Here is a 19897-nt window from a genome sequence, read left to right as displayed (position 1 = left end):
ATATCAATATTTTTATAAATACTATAGGAAAGAAAGATTGAAAGGAGAAATGTTTATTTATGACATATCTCTTGGTGGTGAGATTATAAATAATCTTTTTACATTTCTCTTTACTTTCCAAATTTTATACAATGAACACATATTGAGCATACAAGCAGAAAATGCTATTAAAAATCTTCAACCTGGGGCGCCTGAGTGGCTTAGTTGGTTGAGTGTCTGCCTTCGGCTCAGGTCATGATCCCAGGGTCCTGAGATAGAGCTCTGCTTGGGGATCCCAGCTCAGCGGAGGAGCCTGCTGCTCCCTCTCCCTGCTTGTTCTCTCTATATATCTCAAATAAAGAATAAAATAAATCTTTAAAAAAAATCTTCTCTGCTTTTACCTTGCGGTCTAATTCCAGTAGAAGTTAAACATAAGGCATCAAGCTCCTAAGCTATAACAAGATGCCAGTTTATTAAACCGTCTGTTTTCCTGACCCTATAAGTATTTGTTACTAGCTGAATATTAAAATATTTACTCATTCCTGTTCTACGACAAAAGGTAATCTTCTCAGAGAGCATATTATAGATTTGACTAATTACAATTCAAATTTCAAATGCACTATTTATTAATAGAAATCCTAATATAACTTTCACTTTGGATAAGTTTAGCTTTAGAACACTTAGAATATAAAAGAGAATGTTATTATCTTTCTTAAAACAGAGATTAAATGCAGCTGGTGTTAAGGTGTTAATAAAATAAATACCCATAAATGTTTTAATCACTTTAGTACTTTTTATTTTAAAGCTTCATACAAAAAACAAATTAATGATCAGATATGTAGCAAGATGTGATATATTTAATACCTGAACTCAATTTTCCACTTGCTACCAATTTCTGAGTTTGTGTTGAGTGTGAATCTGTCACCATAAATTAAACCAAAGCTCCTTCACTCTCATTTCAGTATAAAGAGATGGGCATCTCTTGTTACACACTAGGAGATGCTTTAAAATGCCTGCTTTGAATGTCATCAAAAATGCTGCAAAATCTCTTCTCTCAGGATGCTTGGGTGGCTCGTGGTTGAGTGTCTGCCTTCGGTTCAGGGTGTGATCCTGGAGATCCAGGATCGAGTTCTGCATCGGGCTCCCCACATGGAGCCTGCTTCTCCCTCTGCCTGTGTCTCTGCCTCTCTCTCTCTGTGTGTGTCTCTCATGAATAAATAAATAAAATCTTTAAAAAAAATCTCTTCTTTCTATCTCTGCAGAACTCCCTGAGGAAACACACAGTTACCAAGTACATAACTGAATATATTTGGACATTCCCATATATATGAAATCTAGTCAGGCTCTGTCATCCTCTAGTTATGTAAAGAGTAAACTAAGGGAGGGAAACTCCCAGATCTCCATGGCTCTGCAATGCTGGGTAAGATGTTTAACCATTCAGCATCAAGACATTAACCCAAGTATTCTGATTCCAGGTCATCACCTTTCTTTTTCTTTCTTTTTTTTTTTTTTTAGTCTCCTCATTTTGTTTCCTTTGATAATATTTGAATACTTAATATTCTACTGTACTCAATTCAAAAGCCTACATATATAAGTTTTTTTAAAAAATGGAAATGGAAAACACCAAACATGAATATGGAGCATGTCAACTCAGAACATGCTGATTCTGTTCAGAGATAATGCAGGTCTGCAAAATTTCCTGTGTCCAGCTGCTTGGGAGCATGTCCATTATACAAGCATGGGGTGCATCAAAACACAGAGGCCTAGAAGGTGTCTTCTGCACATTTTTGCACAATTGTACATCAAGACCATATTTTACTCTGATATGAGGGAGTGTGTGGAATGTTATTTCTAACTGACTACCAGGAAACCAGGTGAAAATGACACCAATGGTGAAGGAATCCAAGTTTCAGAACAAAATGGCTTCCTAAGCAAATGTGATTGCTTCTTTCTCCTGCTTCAAATCCTTCTTCTTCTTCTCTTTTTTTTAAAAGATTTATGTTTTTATTTGAGAGGAAGAAAGAGAGTGCAAGCTGGGAGAAGGGCAGAGGGAGAGGGAGGGAATCACAAGCAGACTCTGTGCTGAGTGTGGAGCCCAATACGGGGCTCAGTCTCACACCCCCGAGATTGTGATCTGAGCCAAAGTCAAAAGTCAAACACTCAACCCACTGAGCCACCCAGGCGCCCCTACAAATTCTTTTTATAATAACACACACACATACACACACACACATTTTTAAATTGTGATTCTTTGAAACAAAGGATGATATAGAAGATAAAAGTCGTAGCTCCAAACTACCAGAGGAGAGTGTCAAAACCTGGCATGGCTCCAAATGTGTTTTCAACATAATCAGGCTGACCCAGGTGGGGCCCAAGAAAAAAATGACCAAGTCAATAACAGGGATACTGAGTAGGAACTGCCAGAAGGAGCTGAATGCTCAGCATCTTCTAAGCACCCCGCCTGCCCCATTAGACTGGTATTAAGCAACAAGTGAGCTTCTTTTCAGGTGGAAATGAGCATGGACATCTGATCAGAGCAGGGTGGTGGCATCTTGGGCGGTTGAGGATATTCAGGAGGAGTGAAGATCATCCATCCTGAGAAGGCTAGGCTATTCATGATGTCCCTTCTGCTCTCTTAACTTTAACTTTTTTATGAAGTTCAGCAACCCTGTTTTATGCTTGTGGTTTTCCCCAAATGCCACAAGATTCTTGGCTGTCTTTATCTGCAATTCACTGTTACTCTTCCCGTGACACTCAACAGACAGGGGTGACCGGGGCCGGGTGGGGCAGCAACTGTCTCCCTGGGAGCACCCTTTGGGACCAAAGTGGGAAAAAGAAAAAGACCAAAGGTGCGAAGAGGACTCAATATAAGTTTGACCAGTAAACAGCTTAGCAATTTAAAATTCTTCCAGCTGTAAGCCTAAAGTGTCCCAGGAGTAAGGACAGATGAAGACATCACTGGGCTCAGTTTTTACGAAAGGGTAGGCTTGAGACTAGCAAAGGAAGCATAGCCTAAGAGCCAAGCACTCTCCTTCAGGACAGCATAGCTTTCATTCTCTGTAAGAGCAAATATACAATGCTGTAATAATAATTGATGATCTGGGCATGGTATACCCAGGGCGACAGAACTACCAATTTGTACTCGCTGATCTATGCTTTCTTTAAAAAAAGGCGCAGTATATCACACAAAGGAACAGACAAAGTAATTGGCTTTATTATTTTTCACAACCTGGCTTCACCTCCATTCTCCAGTGTGAAGCGGATTGAAAGACAGGAATATTAAATCAGCTATATTTTTTCTCTTGTCAGTCCTCAATCTTCCAAAAAATACACTCAAAATTTCAGCTGCTCACTCCTTCCAAATAACTTAATTTGAAGAAACAGGGAAGAGCTAAGAGATTTTTTTTTTAATGGGATATCCTGAAAAATTGCACAATATGTGTGCCAGGGCAGATAATGCTGTAAGAACCATCAAGGCATCATGGCCAGGTATGGCAAGGTTAACCGCAGTATTGTAGCGGGAGGCTGGGAAGCCTGTGGACTTGGAATTAGACGTGTCTGCTATGGTGGTACTGGTGTGGGAGGTTCAACTGCAGCTGCTGTTGGTGGGAGGCTATCCAGGAGGGCAGGTGGAACATGGGTTCCAGCAAGCAGAGTGTGATTAGGAAGCTGGTGGGAGGCCAGGTGAGCAGTTGGCTTCAGAGAAGTCCAAACAGGTGGGAAGATGGAATACAGCTAGGAGCAGGCCTAGTTAGACATCCAGGCAGGCAGGCAACATTAGTGGCATCCGTCAGTGGACAACAGTACCCTGCTCAGGTATGGGGTCTGGGTCGGGATTAAGGCTCCTTACCATTCTAGGGTCAATGGGAACAAGGTACCTTTGGTCTAAAATGACTGCAGAATGCTATCAAGATTTGTTCAAGTTCCCTATTAAAAAGAGAGAGTTGAGGACAGCTGAGAATTCATAGATAACTTGAACAAAGGGTGTAGTAAATATCTATAAATTATTAGGCGTTAGACACATTTTTTGTTTTGTTTTGTTTCCTGACTTCCTTACCTCAATGTTAGCATACAAGGGTAAAGGTCAAGCACAATTTTATAAAAGCATCTCCTTTAGTATTAGACGGTATCCCTGAGGTCCAAGTGGTCCAGCTACCAGAGATGTAGTGAAATAGGTCCAGAGCAGATCTGTGGAGATGGCCTTGACAAGGAAGCCAGGGGAAGGCAGGGAGAGGTCTGCTTGGACCTGTTCTGAGCACAAGCCGGTATTTGTTTTGTGAGAAGGCTCTAAGGCTGTAAGGCCATTGTAATGTGGACTTTGTTGTGGCCTCTTTGTACCCACAGGCTAATGAGACCTGTGATGTTCAACACACACAAACAGAGACACACAATTACATGCATATATTTCTATTTCTGTCTTGTATTAATAGTATGTTTTTAGCACTTTCTCACATCATTAAGTAGACTTTTCAAATGCATAATTTATCAAGATAGAACAGTCCATCATACAGCCCTACAGTTATTTATATTACAAAAAAAAAAACCTCTCATAGCACATTTTTGCAAGAGTTGATATAGTAAGTAACTATGTGATGTTATTACCCCTTGCATGTAAATCAATGACAACATTTCCATTTCCCAGCATGGGGGTTACTTTCCATTTCCCAGCATGGATATAAACTCCTTTAATGTTGTCATATATATATATATGGATATTGCTATATATTGCCCGTTTGCCTTCCAAATAGGTTACGCCCATTGGTATGCCTACCACTGACCTAGAGGACAAGGAATTTTCAATAGGATTTAAGGAAAACAGAGTGTTTGGGCTTCTCAGCAATGAAGTAGAAGGGTATTTAGGCTGAAATTATTTGTTATGGGTTTGAAACCTTGGCTCAGGGGTGACAGCTGAGGCATTGCTAAAAATCTCCATATCCACAGCTAGACTAAGCTCTCCCTAGATTAGCATGAAAGAGGGTCAGAGCGTCTCTATCTTGGGTAGGGCCTATTTATTTATTTATTTATTTATTTATTGAACAATTCCCTTTTTATTAAAATCAATTTTCAGAACATTATTTTCTATTACAAGCCATCTTTTGTGCACTTTATATTAACTTTTATCTTTGAGTATTGAAAAATCTCACAGCATTCAACAGCCTTAATTTACTTCAGTGAACCCCGATTATCATTTTTCCTCTCATCCTTTCTTCTCAGGTTCAACTGTCTTCAGGGTAGGGCCAATTTTTAAAAGAATTTGCTTTAGGTTATTTGTATGTTTGTTTTTACATTCCCAATGGTAGTAATCCAAACTTACATATTGGTAAGAGAATGTTCCTTATGAACCTCTCCAGCATCTGTTGCTATTAGTGCACTGCAAAGGGAGAAAATGGAGACGATGAGACAACATCCAGGAAAGGCTTGCGGCTTTCCAGGCATAGGATGGGAAACAAAACAATTTGGATTTCCACATGTTCATATAGTTCTCCTATTAAAGATAATCATGGCATTACTAAGCTAATGCCAGGGAGGTTTGGAGTGTACAGGACACATGAGGCTTCTGAACAGCAATGTTGGCTCCAGTCCTGGTTACACACCTTTCCATCCGCATGACCTTGAGCAAATCATTTCTCTCAGAGACAAAGACTTCTCTCATACTAATGGTGACAATTTCTTCCTTTCTTTTTATGTTTTTTAGAGGGGGGTACAAAACTCTTGCAGTCAAAGAGAGTATATCTGCAGACAGAGTCATCCCAGGAACCTACCCATGAGAGAGAGACAGAGACATAGAGGGAGAAGCAGGCTCCATGCCGGGAACCCGATGTGGGACTCAATCCCGGGACCCCAAGATCACGCCCTGTGCCAAAAGGGGGTGGGGAAAGGTCTCAGTTCCCTGACTGAGATTTGAATACAAAAGTGGGTTTCTTCTTTTATAGTCTTGTTCTGACTTCCTGTCCTCTTAATTTGAACTGTATCATAACTTTAGAGACCCAACCTTCACGTGATAGTTTGCCTAAATGGGTCCCCTCAACTCTGTTTACATGGTAAGAGTGGCTTTAATTTTTGTGGCAACACACGCAAGTAGGCACAAGCATGTTTTGCACCAAAATATAGCATCTAATGAGGTCACACAATTACAACAGATTTTCATGTACATTATCTTTTTCAAGGCTCATAATCAGCTACGGATGGATAATATTATATTTGTAGGTGACAAAAGTACATAGAATAAATAAAAAGACTGTCTATCTCACATGGAGCCAAGCAAAGAGTTTAACTAGTAACATCAAACTCCAAATTTTGTACTCCTTCTAAACTATCATGTTGGCTGATCCATGCATCTTGAAGTGTAGGTAACAAATACGTCTAGATTTATTCTATGATTTCCCATGAAACTAAATATTGAGCCAGTGTCCAAAGGGGAAGAATACCTTGTTAATTACTTTTGTTAAAGCTTAATATCCTAGACCCAGTGGTTTTCTACATTGTTTTGGACAGCTCCAGTGCCATTAGATGTTAATGGAAGTTATAAGAGAAATGGGCCTGTAGACAAAGAAGTTTAAGAAATCTGAGTGTTGGTGCAAAGTGAAACTGTTTTCCTATGGGATTATTCTGAATTTCTAATATTTTAATGTGGTTTATGACTCTCCGAAGAATAGAGACTCCAGTTTCTGCTTTATCTACAGACTCAGAAATAAGTCATGTAATAAAACTGGGAACATATCATGTTAACATTAATTCTACTTTTAATGTAATCAAAGATCACCATGAAATAATATGTACTTGGCTCTGTGATATGAAATGCAAGCACATTTGTGGGTTTGTAGATGAGGGGCTGGGTTTTATTTATGGCCAACTGCCTTCACTCATGCACCCTCAGCGGAATCTCTCATTGGTTGGGCATAGTGATAACCTGTTACTTATAACTTTGGCACAACCTTGTAAGCAAACCAACCAAAAACACAGCTTTTGACTAGCTTTGAGACTAGGATAATGTATTGCCAAAGTTATTAATTTAGTCGGTGTTAGCTGTAATCACACACATACACACACACGTACACACATAGACACTATGGACAATCTAAATGCATTCATCTCTATGTTATCCCCTCGACTGCAAAATATTATCCAAACCAAATACATTTACCAAAAAAGTCTTCTAGCATCTTTTTCTCTACTCTTCAAATCATGACCCAAATACCTCTCTAATGATTCCCAGTCCTTACCACATCAACACTAGGCCCTTTAACTTGGCTTTAAGGTTCACCTTAATTGGACTTCACTTTATCTGCTCTGCTTTAAAATCTACTATGCCTCAAAATATGTAATCAGTCAGGCTGGTCTCATTGCTAGGCATCTTTAAGGTTTTGATTATGTTCCTCCCCAACCTGGGATCCAGTGTCTTCTTCTCTCATATAAATCCCAAATGAAACTAGCTTCTTAGAGAAAACCATCTCTGACTAATTCAGACCTAGTTTGTCAGAGAAGAAAATGGGGATTCAAATAAGTTCAAGGAACTGTTCAAGGCCAGACACCTAACATATAACAAAGGAAAGGTGCAGAGCTCCAAAATCCTGCTCTATCCCTCTGGACTGTGCTTCTATCAGGTCCACCTTTTAAAAAGTCACTAGAGTCATAGTGAGTGAAAACTACATAAGACTATCTAGCCACACAGGCCATCAAAGAACTGTATACCAAAGGCAAGGAAAAAATGGGAGTCTGAAATCCTATTATCAGGGAAATCATGAACACATGTTTAAAACCCAAAACTCTGCAGCACAATTCTCAAACTTAAAAAAAAAAAAGCCTTATAAAATTTACTTAAAAAAATTTAATTTTCTCTGTAGAACTCTACCTGAGGGCAAATTTTCATCTACAGGGGGAACTGTTTATCAAATGTATTCCTTGTCATATTTTGCAAAGTGCTAATGCCTTTCCCTTCCCATCAAATACTCAGCATAGCAGCTGCAGGACTGTCATCTGAAGAGACAGGGAAGGACCTGGGTTATCCTGGTGTCTGATTTAATTTTACTCCTTTGCCAGTAAAAGTTTGCATCTGTTTTTCTCTTAGATAACTGTTCACAATATTATTTTGCAGCCTTCTACAAGTTTTCATGATTTGTTAAATTCACATTTCAGTCAAGTGAAATATCTTACCTGTGATTAAAAAAAATGGAGTGATGGCAAAATTCAAACAAATGTCTGTGACTCATATTAAAATATTCACACTGGGATAATTGCATGAGTCACAGTAAGGTCCTGAAAGCCAGATGAGAAAAGCCTATGCTGTTGCTCTAAAGACAGAAAATGAAGAGTACCCAGAAAGGCAGATAAGCTATAACCACTCTAGCAGCCATGGGACCTAGGACATGGGACCTAATCTCTGGCTTGTTTCCCAGTCCTTAAAATGGGACTAAGATGGATCTGGCATCTACGAAGCTTCCTGCTTCATTCTTCTCTCATTCTATGATTAGGCAAGGGCAGTAGTAAACAAGGTCAGAGAACACCAATGAGTACGTATCTCTCACTTGTTTCTGGATAGGCAATGAATTTTGTACATTCTGGAAGGATTTTTTTTCATGATCAAATACATTTCATAAGAGCTTCCTTCTTTGATGTCATATTTGCACGTCCAAGGTTCTGGCTAGACTGATCCCTCTCGTGGCTGTACCAATCATCCTGGCCAACTGTTGTTGGTTTAGGAACAGCTTATGTAGAAGATGGCCAGCCTTCTCTTTATCAAGGGAGTACAGGGTCCCAGGAAAACTGGAAACACTCCTTTACAGGGGGGGGCAAAGAGGTGTTCATCTGTGCAACAGAATCTAAAACACCCTTTAAAAAATTCATGCAAAGAATTTTAAAAAGCTCAAAGAAAACATATGAAAATATTAATAGTGGTTGCCACTGCATGGTGACACTATTGGGAATATATTGAGTTTATAATGACATATTTAAATTCAATGAAACAAAAGGGCTCCCATAAAATGACTTTTAATATGAAAATATGAACTACTTTATTTTTGATTTATCTTGTTAAAATTGACTCTGGGAGATATTTTGCTATTTGAACCTATTATATCTCTGCTTCAAGTGAATTAACTATTGTTTTGGTTTCAGGGCAAGGTCAAATTGATTTATGAAAGCTATTTTGAAATTTTGCTTTTAAATCTTTCAAAGCATTAAAAAAAAGCAGAATTATCACAGATACAGAAAATTAGTTACTATTAACAATTTCAAACCATATTCTGTTTCTCTTAGGTTGGGCAGTGGGTATATGGATGTTCATTGTAACAATGGATATGTGGATGTTCTTTATGCCCTTAGATGTCAAAATAATAAAGATTTTGGAGAATTGCATGTAAAATAAAATCAAATCTGCACTCTGCTTCAAAATAAGGATTTCCTTTCATTTCTGCAATCACTAACATACCTTTATAGGGTCTTTCCCTTGGGTTACTCCTCCAACTGGAGCTGAAAAAGATTGGCCCACGCTGCCCAGATAGTCCTGCGATACTCTGCCCTCCCAGGAGCTGCTCAGGTCCTTATTTAGTATGAGAAAGATTTGCCTCTGAGCCCCAAGGTTTTAATATCTGCAACTGAGTGAAAGGTAAGGCATATTCATCTTTGTGGTGCTTTCTAATACCTAGATGCTGACACAACTTGGCTGCATGCCCTCGTTCATGCCTGTCCCCACTCACAAATGCCTTAATAGAAACTCACACACATTTTCAATCACCAGCCTGAAGTCACATTAAAAAACAGTCAAACAGCTTGTTGTAAGATCTGTCCCAGGGATGGGAGTGGTCAGGTTCAGATCCCAGGTGAAATCTTGTTGCTAATTTATCTACAGCCTAGGCAGGATCCATCACCCCTCCTTTGAGACTCAGTTTCCTTGTATGTTAAGTGAGAGCAAAGACTAGCTGATTGCAGTATCCTTCATATCAGACTATCTATGATTGTGAGTTACCAAAGACTTGACAAAACTTAGATTTAAAAATTGAATTTAAATATATAAATGCAAAAATATTCAAATCCAGGAAACCGTTGAACAAGTCCTGCCCTTTCTTATCCTCTTCCCTTTAGACTTTCGGAACATAAAGCTTGTTCTACGATTCAATACAATAAAGCTCAAATAGCTCCAAAATGGCAATCAAGCTGCAAACATCCAGACCACATAATGTATGCTAAATATACTAATTGGATTTTCTTCTTAAATAAATAAGCAGAAATCTACTCCATATTGCATATTAGCATATAATATATATGAAGCAAGCATTTTTACAGCCTGGATCAAACATAATTGTATTTATTTCACATATACTCAGCCCATCTTTATAATGTTTAATTATATGTTACATGGTAACAATTGCTACAGAGTACCTACTATCTTTCTCTGGCTACATTACATAAATAAACAGATATGTTACTTGATCCAATGACATACTTTGAATATTAACTTGCCTGCACCTTGGTTTCTGTGATTGAACATCCCTTCTTTGGAATAACGTAGTCTTTGGAGCAAAGTGCTATAGACTTAATCTCCGTATCCCCCTAAAATTCCTGTGTTAAATCCTAACACCTAATGTGATGGTATTAAAAGATATGACTGTAAGAGGTGCTTAGCCCATGAGGGGTTAAGTTATGTAGTAAGGAAAGGAAGGAGTTACATAGGAAGGAAAAAAGTTATGTAAGACCGTGTTATTAGCATTACATGCTGGCATGCCCAACAATGGTGAGATTCAGAAACTAAAAGGTGGCATGGGAAGTATATTCCCGAGGCTGAGCTCAGGTAAGGTAACTGGCAAATGAGGTCATTAGTGGAACAGACCATCCGTGGACATAGAAGGGGCACTAGAAGGGGCACCCCTCACCCTCACAAATCGGATTCCTGCGCTCATAAAAGAGACACTAAGAGAATCCCCTTGCTCCTCATGCTGTGTGAAAACATAGAGAGAAGAAGGCTGTCCTTGAGCTACGAAGCTGACTCTCATCAGACACCAAATCTGCTGAGGTCATGGACTTCCCAGCTTCTAGAACTACAAGAACAATACCTAAAAAAAATGGGGCAAGCTCAACTGCATCGAGGCACATGTTTACATGAAATGGATCATGGATCTAAATGTAAGAATGAAAAGTATAAAACTCTTAGAAAAAAACATAGGAGTAAATCTGGTGGGAGTAAATATTGAGTTAGGCAATGGCTTCCCTCATATGACACCAAAAGCATAAATGACATATAAAAATGATACATCAAAATTAGTATGTTTGCCCTTACAAAGTATAATTAGGACAGTGAAAAGATAAGCCACAGAATGGAAGAAAATATTTGTAAATCATATACATGATAAGGGACTTGTCTGCACAATATATAAAGAACTCTTACAATGCAACAATAAAGACTCCAATTAAAAAATGTATGAAAGATCTGAGCAGATAGTTCTCCATAGAAGATATAAAAATGGAGATGCGCAATGAGCACAGGGAAAGAATGCTCAGTGTCATTAGTTATTAGGGAAATGCAAATCAAAGCCCCGATGAGACACTACTCATACCCACTAGGATAGCTGGGATCAGAAAGACAGATAATAGCCAGTGTTGATGAGGGTCTGGAAGAGTCAGAACCCTCAGACATTGCTCAAGAGAATGTAAAATGATGCAGCTCCTATGAAAACCGATTTAATAGAACCTCAAGATAAGTATAGAGCTACCACAGACTCCAGGAGGCCCAGGTCTGCCGTGACTTGTGTGTGCAGGGAAACCATAGCCAGAGCCATGGCTCTGGAATCTCAAATCTGCCTCTCACAAGCTTATTTGGTGAGAGGGAAAGAAAGCACCATTCATTCTTTTTACCAAGCCTCAGAAAAGCAACTGTTGGGAGCAAAAAGGGAAGCAGAAGGAGCTAGTATACGGTGTCAGCCTTTGTATGTATTTTGTCATAGGTTAGCCTCACCAAACTGATGACTGTAAGCCATTAACGTCTTCATTTTTGAGTGGGATAACATAGGAAGTGGAATGACTTCCCCAGTTCTCTGCAGATATTAAATGTGGTATTACCATTCTCAGACTCTCAGATTCTTCAATTTGCATTCCGTGCACTCTGCAGGGCTAGATATGGAAACAAGTCTACATCTGAGCCTCACCTGTGATGCTTACTAAGCATAGAGATTCCCAGGATTATTCCTCAAAATGGATTCAGTAAGTCTTGGAGAGAGCTTAGGAATCTGTGACCTGTTTTTCAAGTTCAGTATGGGTAGCACTTCACTTACCCAGATGATGCCACTGTCCCTTACCTTCCCAGTGACAGAGCTTCATAATTCAGAAATCATGTCTACATCTTGAGAGCAGAGGCAAGATGATGTTGGAAACAGTGTGCAGGATGAATGGGAGACATAAGAAATCAGACCCCTCTGGACATTCTCTCTAGCATAAAGTTAAGAGAAAATGAGGTCTTACACTTAAGTAAGGGAGGCAGGGCTGGAAAGGGGGTGGGCGGGATATGGTACAGTGTGGGGAGGACACGATAGGATGAAGAGGGCAGCTGGTCCATGTCTCCTTTGCTCAGGTATGTTCTTGGCCCATCGAGATTGTGATGGTGCTTAAAATAAAATGAGGTCATGACACAAAGAATGGAAAAGGAGTAAGAAACAAATGCCTTGCTTAAATGAAACAGCAGAATTGGAGCCATTTTAAGATTTTCTCATTCTTTGAAAGTATTAAAAAATTTCATCTATTCTTACCATGCACTGGAAAACTATTTTCGATATTGTGGCTGCCAAGAACTGGAGCAAAACTAGAGCACAAAGCTAAAGTGAAGAGAGAGAAAGCTCCTCTTATTTATCATCATGATCTATTCTCTAATGAGAAACCAAAGAAAACGATGAAAAGAAAGGTCACCTTTTATTTAGGAGAGACAAATAGATGCTGATAGGTGATGTTCTGAACTACTTGACAAAATGAACTCAAATCTGGAATCATTGGCATGCAGAAATAGCTTGTTTCTCACAATAAGTAGGCAACAAGCAACAGATAGTGGAGGATACGTCACTAATAGTATGCCTTCTTTCCTGGATGTTATTAGTAGAATCCAGATGTTTTAAAGAACTTGGATTTAGATGAAGAAGCAACTGCAATTGATTAGGGAAAAATTCAAGGGCTACAGTTGAGCCTGAACTTACCTGTATGTCCTGCTAGATAAGTTCAGAAGACCATCATTTTGTGTCTTAGGCTGTAGGAAGCAGACGATATAAATCTAAAACACAGCTAACTGTTAAAATGTGCAGGGAGACCACCACGAGGCATTTACACTCTAATTTAAGGTCAAAGCCCCAATTGCAACCATGAAGACAAGGGAGAAGAGGGTTTATTAAGAATCTAATATATGCCAGGTACTGTTAGGAATTTTATCTCCCCTCCAAGAAATGCTGAGAGACACATTCACAAACGGAGCATCGAAGCCTCAGAGTTTGTACCTTGTCCTTCTAGGAGAATAATAACTGATAAATCAAGGTTCTAAGTCATGTTTGAGGTTAAATTATGTCAACTCTTCAAATACAACTATTCCATTTGTCTCTCTGTTCTTCAAAACTCTTCTCAATTTTAGCTGTTAGCTTTATCACTCACTTTATAACTCTCAAAGCCATCCTCGAGCTAGACTGACATCCTTCGTGAATTCCTGGGATGGTCTCACCTTTGTTCACTGAATTTCTCCATCTTTCGAAGTTTGGTTCTGTACACCTCTCCCTTCAACATCCTCCCAGGGTCCTGCTGTCTTCAAGTGCCCCTTCTACTCCACGGATGGTCTGTTCCACTAATGACCTCATTTGCCAGTTACCCTACCTGAGCTCAGCCTCGGGAATATACTTCCCATGCCACTTTTTTTTTTAATTTTTTTTAAATTTTTATTTATTTATGATAGTCACAGAGAGAGAGCGAGAGGCAGAGACACAGGCAGAGGGAGAAGCAGGCTCCATGCACCGGGAGCCCGACGTGGGATTCGATCCCGGGTCTCCAGGATCGTGCCCCGGGCCAAAGGCAGGCGCCAAACCGCTGCGCCACCCAGGGATCCCCACTTTCTAGTTTCTAAATCTCACCATTGTTGGGCATGCCAGCAGGTAATGCTAGTAACACAGTCTTGCGTAACTTTTTTCCTTCCTATGTAACTCAGAACAGAGTAAAATGTTTTTCATTATTTGCATAAGCAACCATAATTACAATAATTTCTTTAGGATTTAAAATATGCTTCCATCTCTGTTGTCTCACTATTTTAATATAGCACCTCATTAAAGACTCATAAGAACCCTGGATAAATTATTATAGTTTAATGTAATTATTATATGATACTAGATATTATTTCTTTCATGTTGCTGTTAAGGGAACAAAGGATCAGAGAGGATATAATAGTTGGCACAAGGTCACACTGTTAAGAAACCATACCTGTCCCTGGTGCTTCACTTAGGATTGTCCCTCAACACATGTTGATGAACGAGTACATGAGTAAGAATTCAAATCAGGCCTTCTACTCCAAACTTTCTACCACACCACAAGGATGATTTATTTGACAATGTATGCTTGTTCATGTTTTCCTCCTAAAGTCTTATTCCAGTGTTGTTTATACAGCGTTGGCTTTACAACAGCTCCCAATACATTCCAATGAATACCAAACTAATTAGCTGACTCAGAGAGAGAAAACAATAGCGAGCTTAATTTTCACAGGACTAAATTCTCCATCAATGATAATAAAAAATTACTGGTGACTTCAAACAAGTCTGAGCTTGAAAAATTGGCAGTCTGAGTGATCCCAATTACAAAAGATTTCTTAATTATGCTTTTAAAAAGTTTTCCTAAAGGCGTTGTCAAGATTACTTAAGGATAAAAAAAAATCGTGGAAATACATGCACTTTATTCAAAGTAAACTAATGATATGTGGTTACAGCAGATCAACAATAGTTTCTTGTCCAAAGAAGAAAATGGATTTCAGACAAATTTGTCTGAAGGATCAAGTGTATTTAACGTTTAGAGCACATAGCTGGTCTAGAGGGGGTCTGCCTTTCTAAACAGTAGGTGAGTCAGGGCAAGGCAGGATAAGAGGAGACAGTTGGAGGAGGGTAGGAGTTGTAGTTTTCTCTTCATCAGAATCAGAAACATTCACATATAAAAACATATTATGAACAGCTATACGCCAATAAATTAGGCAATCTAAGAGAAATGGACGCATTCCTGGAAAGCCACAAACTACCAAAACTGGAACAGGAAGAAATAGAAAACCTTAACAGGCCAATAACCAGGGAGGAAATTGAAGCAGTCATCAAAAACCTCCCAAGACACAAGAGTCCAGGGCCAGATGGCTTCCCAGGGGAATTTTATCAAACGTTTAAAGAAGAAACCATACCTATTCTCCTAAAGCTGTTTGGAAAGATAGAAAGAGATGGAGTACTTCCAAATTCGTTCTATGAGGCCAGCATCACCTTAATTCCAAAACCAGACAAAGACCCCACCAAAAAGGAGAATTACAGACCAATATCCCTGATGAACATGGATGCAAAAATTCTCAACAAGATACTGGCCAATAGGATCCAACAGTGCATTAAGAAAATTATTCACCATGACCAAGTAGGATTTATCCCTGGGACACAAGGCTGGTTCAACACCCGTAAAACAATCAATGTGATTCATCATATCAGCAAGAGAAAAACCAAGAACCATATGATCCTCTCATTAGATGCAGAGAAAGCATTTGACAAAATACAGCATCCATTTCTGATCAAAACTCTTCAGAGTGTAGGGATAGAGGGAACATTCCTCAACATCTTAAAAGCCATCTATGAAAAGCCCACAGCAAATATCATTCTCAATGGGGAAGCACTGGGAGCCTTTCCCCTAAGATCAGGAACAAGACAGGGATGTCCACTCTCACCACTGCTGTTCAACATAGTACTGGAAGTCCTAGCCTCAGCAATCAGACAACAAAAAGACATTAAAGGCATTCAAATTGGCAAAGAAGAAGTCAAACTCTCCCTCTTCGCCGATGACATGATACTCTACATAGAAAACCCAAAAGTCTCCACCCCAAGATTGCTAAAACTCATACAGCAATTCGGTAGCATGGCAGGATACAAAATCAATGCCCAGAAATCAGTGGCATTTCTATACACTAACAATGAGACTGAAGAAAGAGAAATTAAGGAGTCAATCCCATTTACAATTGCACCTAAAACCATAAGATACCTAGGAATAAACCTAACCAAAGATGTAAAGGATCTATACCCTCAAAACTATAGAACACTTCTGAAAGAAATTGTGGAAGACACAAAGAGATGGAAAAATATTCCATGCTCATGGATTGGCAGAATTAATATTGTGAAAATGTCAATGTTACCCAGAGCAATATACACGTTTAATGCAATCCCTATCAAAATACCATGGATTTTCTTCAGAGAGTTAGAACAAATTGTTTTAAGATTTGTGTGGAATCAGAAAAGACCCCGAATAACCAGGGGAATTTTAAAAAAGAAAACCATATCTGGGGCATCACAATGCCAGATTTCAGGTTGTACTACAAAGCTGTGGTCATAAAGACAGTGTGGTACTGGCACAAAAACAGACACATAGATCAGTGGAACAGAATAGAGAATCCAGAAGTGGACCCTGAACTTTATGGTCAACTAATATTCGATAAAGGAGGAAAGACTATCCACTGGAAGAAAGACAGTCTCTTCAATAAATGGTGCTGGGAAAATTGGACATCCACATGCAGAAGAATGAAACTAGACCACTCTCTTTCACCATACACAAAGATAAACTCAAAATGGATGAAAGATCTAAATGTGAGACAAGATTCCATCAAAATCCTAGAGAAGAACACAGGCAACACCCTTTTTGAACTCGGCCATAGTAACTTCTTGCAAGATACATCCACGAAGGCAAAAGAAACAAAAGCAAAAATGAACTATTGGGACTTCATCAAGATAAGAAGCTTTTGCACAGCAAAGGATACAGTCAACAAAACTCAAAGACAACCTACAGAATGGGAGAAGATATTTGCAAATGACATATCAGATAAAGGGCTAGTTTCCAAGATCTATAAAGAACTTCTTAAACTCAACACCAAAGAAACAAACAATCCAATCATGAAATGGGCAAAAGACATGAACAGAAATCTCACAGAGGAAGACATAGACATGGCCAACATGCATATGAGAAAATGCTCTGCATCACTTGCCATCAGGGAAATACAAATCAAAACCACAATGAGATACCACCTCACACCTGCGAGAATGGGGCAAATTAACAAGGCAGGAAACAACAAATGTTGGAGAGGATGCGGAGAAAAGGGAACCCTCTTACACTGTTGGTGGGAATGTGAACTGGTGCAGCCGCTCTGGAAAACTGTGTGGAGGTTCCTCAAAGAGTTAAAAATAGACCTGCCCTATGACCCAGCAATTACACTGTTGGGGATTTACCCCAAAGATACAAATGCAATGAAACGCCGGGACACCTGCACCTCGATGTTTATAGCAGCAATGGCCACGATAGCCAAACTGTGGAAGGAGCCTCGGTGTCCAACGAAAGATGAATGGATAAAGAAGATGTGGTTTATGTATACAATGGAATATTACTCAGCTATTAGAAATGACAAATACCCACCATTTGCTTCAACGTGGATGGAACTGGAGGGTATTATGCTGAGTGAAGTAAGTCGGTCGGAGAAGGACAAACATTATATGTTCTCATTCATTTGGGGAATATAAATAATAGTGAAAGGGAATATAAGGGAAGGGAGAAGAAATGTGTGGGAAATATCAGAAAGGGAGACATAACGTAAAGACTGCTAACTCTGGGAAACGAACTAGGGGTGGTAGAAGGGTGAAGGGCGGGGGGTGGGAGTGAATGGGTGACGGGCACTGGGGGTTATTCTGTATGTTAGTAAATTGAACACCAATAAAAAATAAATTAAAAAAAAAGAGAGAGAGAAAAAAAAGGAAACATTCACATAGTTATCCAAGCCAGGAAAAAAAAAATATATATATATATATAAAACAATGGCTAGAGTAGATTAATCTGAAGCTTTATGCAGGCAAGAAGATGAGAGAGTCCCTATCAAATACAGCATAGACGTATAAATGTACTTTAAAATACAAGCAATTTGAATCAAGAGTTGTGGCTCAGGCTGCTCTCAGTAGGCAGAACTTTCTTGAGAAGGAGCTAGTGAAAACCTGTGACCCCCGTGTCTAAAAGAAGGTAAACTGGGCCATCCGTCTGGTTTCCCTCTCCCAGGGCTCCTGTCCTGCACCATCTACTGTTTCCTGAGAATGTGTTGCCCTCTCCCAGGCCCTTTCTACTTAACCTACATGGTCCTTACTCTTTGAATGTTGCTGCAGCTCTGTCTTCCTAACCTGAGCAAGCTAGGGCTGCAGGGGTTCTTCCAGAATCAGCCATGTTCTGCTTCTAGGAGAGCACCTTGTGGAGCAAGGAGAGGTACGGAAAACTCTTCAAAGGGGATGTTTGTTCATACTGGAAGTTCTAGGGAGAGAGATCTCTGGATGGGGGGCGGGGGATACACTGAACTTCCGGTGTACTACCTTGGCATTCCTTCTTAGCAAGAGCAGGTCTATTCATCTCAGCTTAATTCATTTTCACCCAGTGCTGTGGGGCATAAATCTTAACTCTTCCTGGGATGAATTTAAGGGCTCAAGTTTAAATGAATCAAACTGGGGCCAATTTGAGCACACTATGCCAAAGCAGAGGAAATAAAGGGGTGGGGGGGCAGGGGTGGTCTATGGAAAAGAAGGAAGCAAAAAGTTCCAAAGACATCCATGACCCAGGAAGGGCTACTACTTGGAAAGCCATTTATAGAATTGTTAAATCAAAGGGGAAGAGACAAAGGTACAAGACCCAAAGCTGGGGTCATCTCATCAGAATGGAAAAAGGGAGAACATTTGGTATTTAAAACCAAACCCGACCCAGTTCCTTCTGCTCCATAAAAAAAAAAAAAAAAAAAAAAAAAAAAAAAGCACGTCTCCATTTAGGAAAATACTTTGCTATTTTCTAGGGAACGGGTCGTCTTCATTTGTGAAACTAGACAGCCTGCCTTAGAAAATGGGTCACACTCCTCTCAGGGCTGGTCTGGAGAATAAGGACCACGTTGAGGAGATTATCTTTATCACATGTTATAGTAAGAAGACTATTGAGATTTCTAGGGCAAAGGGAATGAATCTCAGATGCTCAGGGCACCAGAAAGACAGGGAAGAGAGTCCTTGCCATATGGGATGGAGACAGGCCGAAAGCCCCAGAGAAAAATCAGACAACAGGAAAACTTGGGTGGGAGGTTAGACAGTAGACACATACACACACATGAAATTAAGAAAAGTGTCAGGTTTTTTATTGTGACTTTTGTTACAGTAATCTGTTATGTAAACACTTCTATCTCCCCAAACCTTGGCTATTCCTTTGGCAAATGGTAGGGAAATCAATGAAAGGAAAACAATCTGGGCCACAGGGAAATCATTTAAAGTAAGATTGAAGGGGAGGTCCTGAGTTCAACCAGACTGGAAATACAGCAAGAAGCACCTGGGTATTTTATTGAAACTCAGGGGACAAGGCACAATTAATTAACTTCTTCAAAATGTTACAGCAATTAAGAAAAAAAAAATCCAAAGGATAGTATGACTAAAGCCAACAACTCATTCACATGGTTTTTATAACACTCTTAATTAAATTAGGAGGAAAGAAAACCCCAGATGTACAATCTTAAAGCAATGACAATTAAAATCCTTATTCATAAGCAGATCAATATGGTGGGGTTTGATCTTTTACTCCAGCACTCATTAGCCTTGTGATTTGCAGAAGATCATGTGACCTTTCTGAGCCTCACCACTTCTCTGTAAAATGGGTCAAGGCATAAACTCCACACCACAGAGCTGCA

General features: G+C 39.5%; 1 protein-coding gene and 1 long non-coding RNA gene across 9 annotated transcripts in view; both read right to left on the bottom strand.

The window, feature by feature from the left end:
- The window catches only part of NRG3 (neuregulin 3), a 1035395-nt gene that overhangs the window by 150525 nt on the left and 864973 nt on the right, over positions 1-19897 (bottom strand). The window lies entirely within an intron of this gene.
- Positions 1-19897, bottom strand: part of LOC140632126 (uncharacterized) — a 47460-nt gene that overhangs the window by 11765 nt on the left and 15798 nt on the right. Inside the window, exon 2 of one of the 2 annotated variants that reach the window (XR_012029662.1) lies at positions 5294-5350. The exons of the other annotated variant lie outside the window; for it this stretch is intronic. This is a non-coding gene — a long non-coding RNA (uncharacterized lncRNA). The remainder of the gene's footprint in view (positions 1-5293; positions 5351-19897) is intronic. 2 annotated transcript variants of the gene reach the window in all.

This window comes from Canis lupus, chromosome 4 (genome assembly GCF_048164855.1).
Source record: "Canis lupus baileyi chromosome 4, mCanLup2.hap1, whole genome shotgun sequence".
In the NCBI taxonomy this organism is placed as follows: domain Eukaryota; kingdom Metazoa; phylum Chordata; class Mammalia; order Carnivora; family Canidae; genus Canis; species Canis lupus.
Note: the sequence above shows the minus strand (reverse complement) of the source record. Positions and strands in the feature narration are given on the sequence as shown.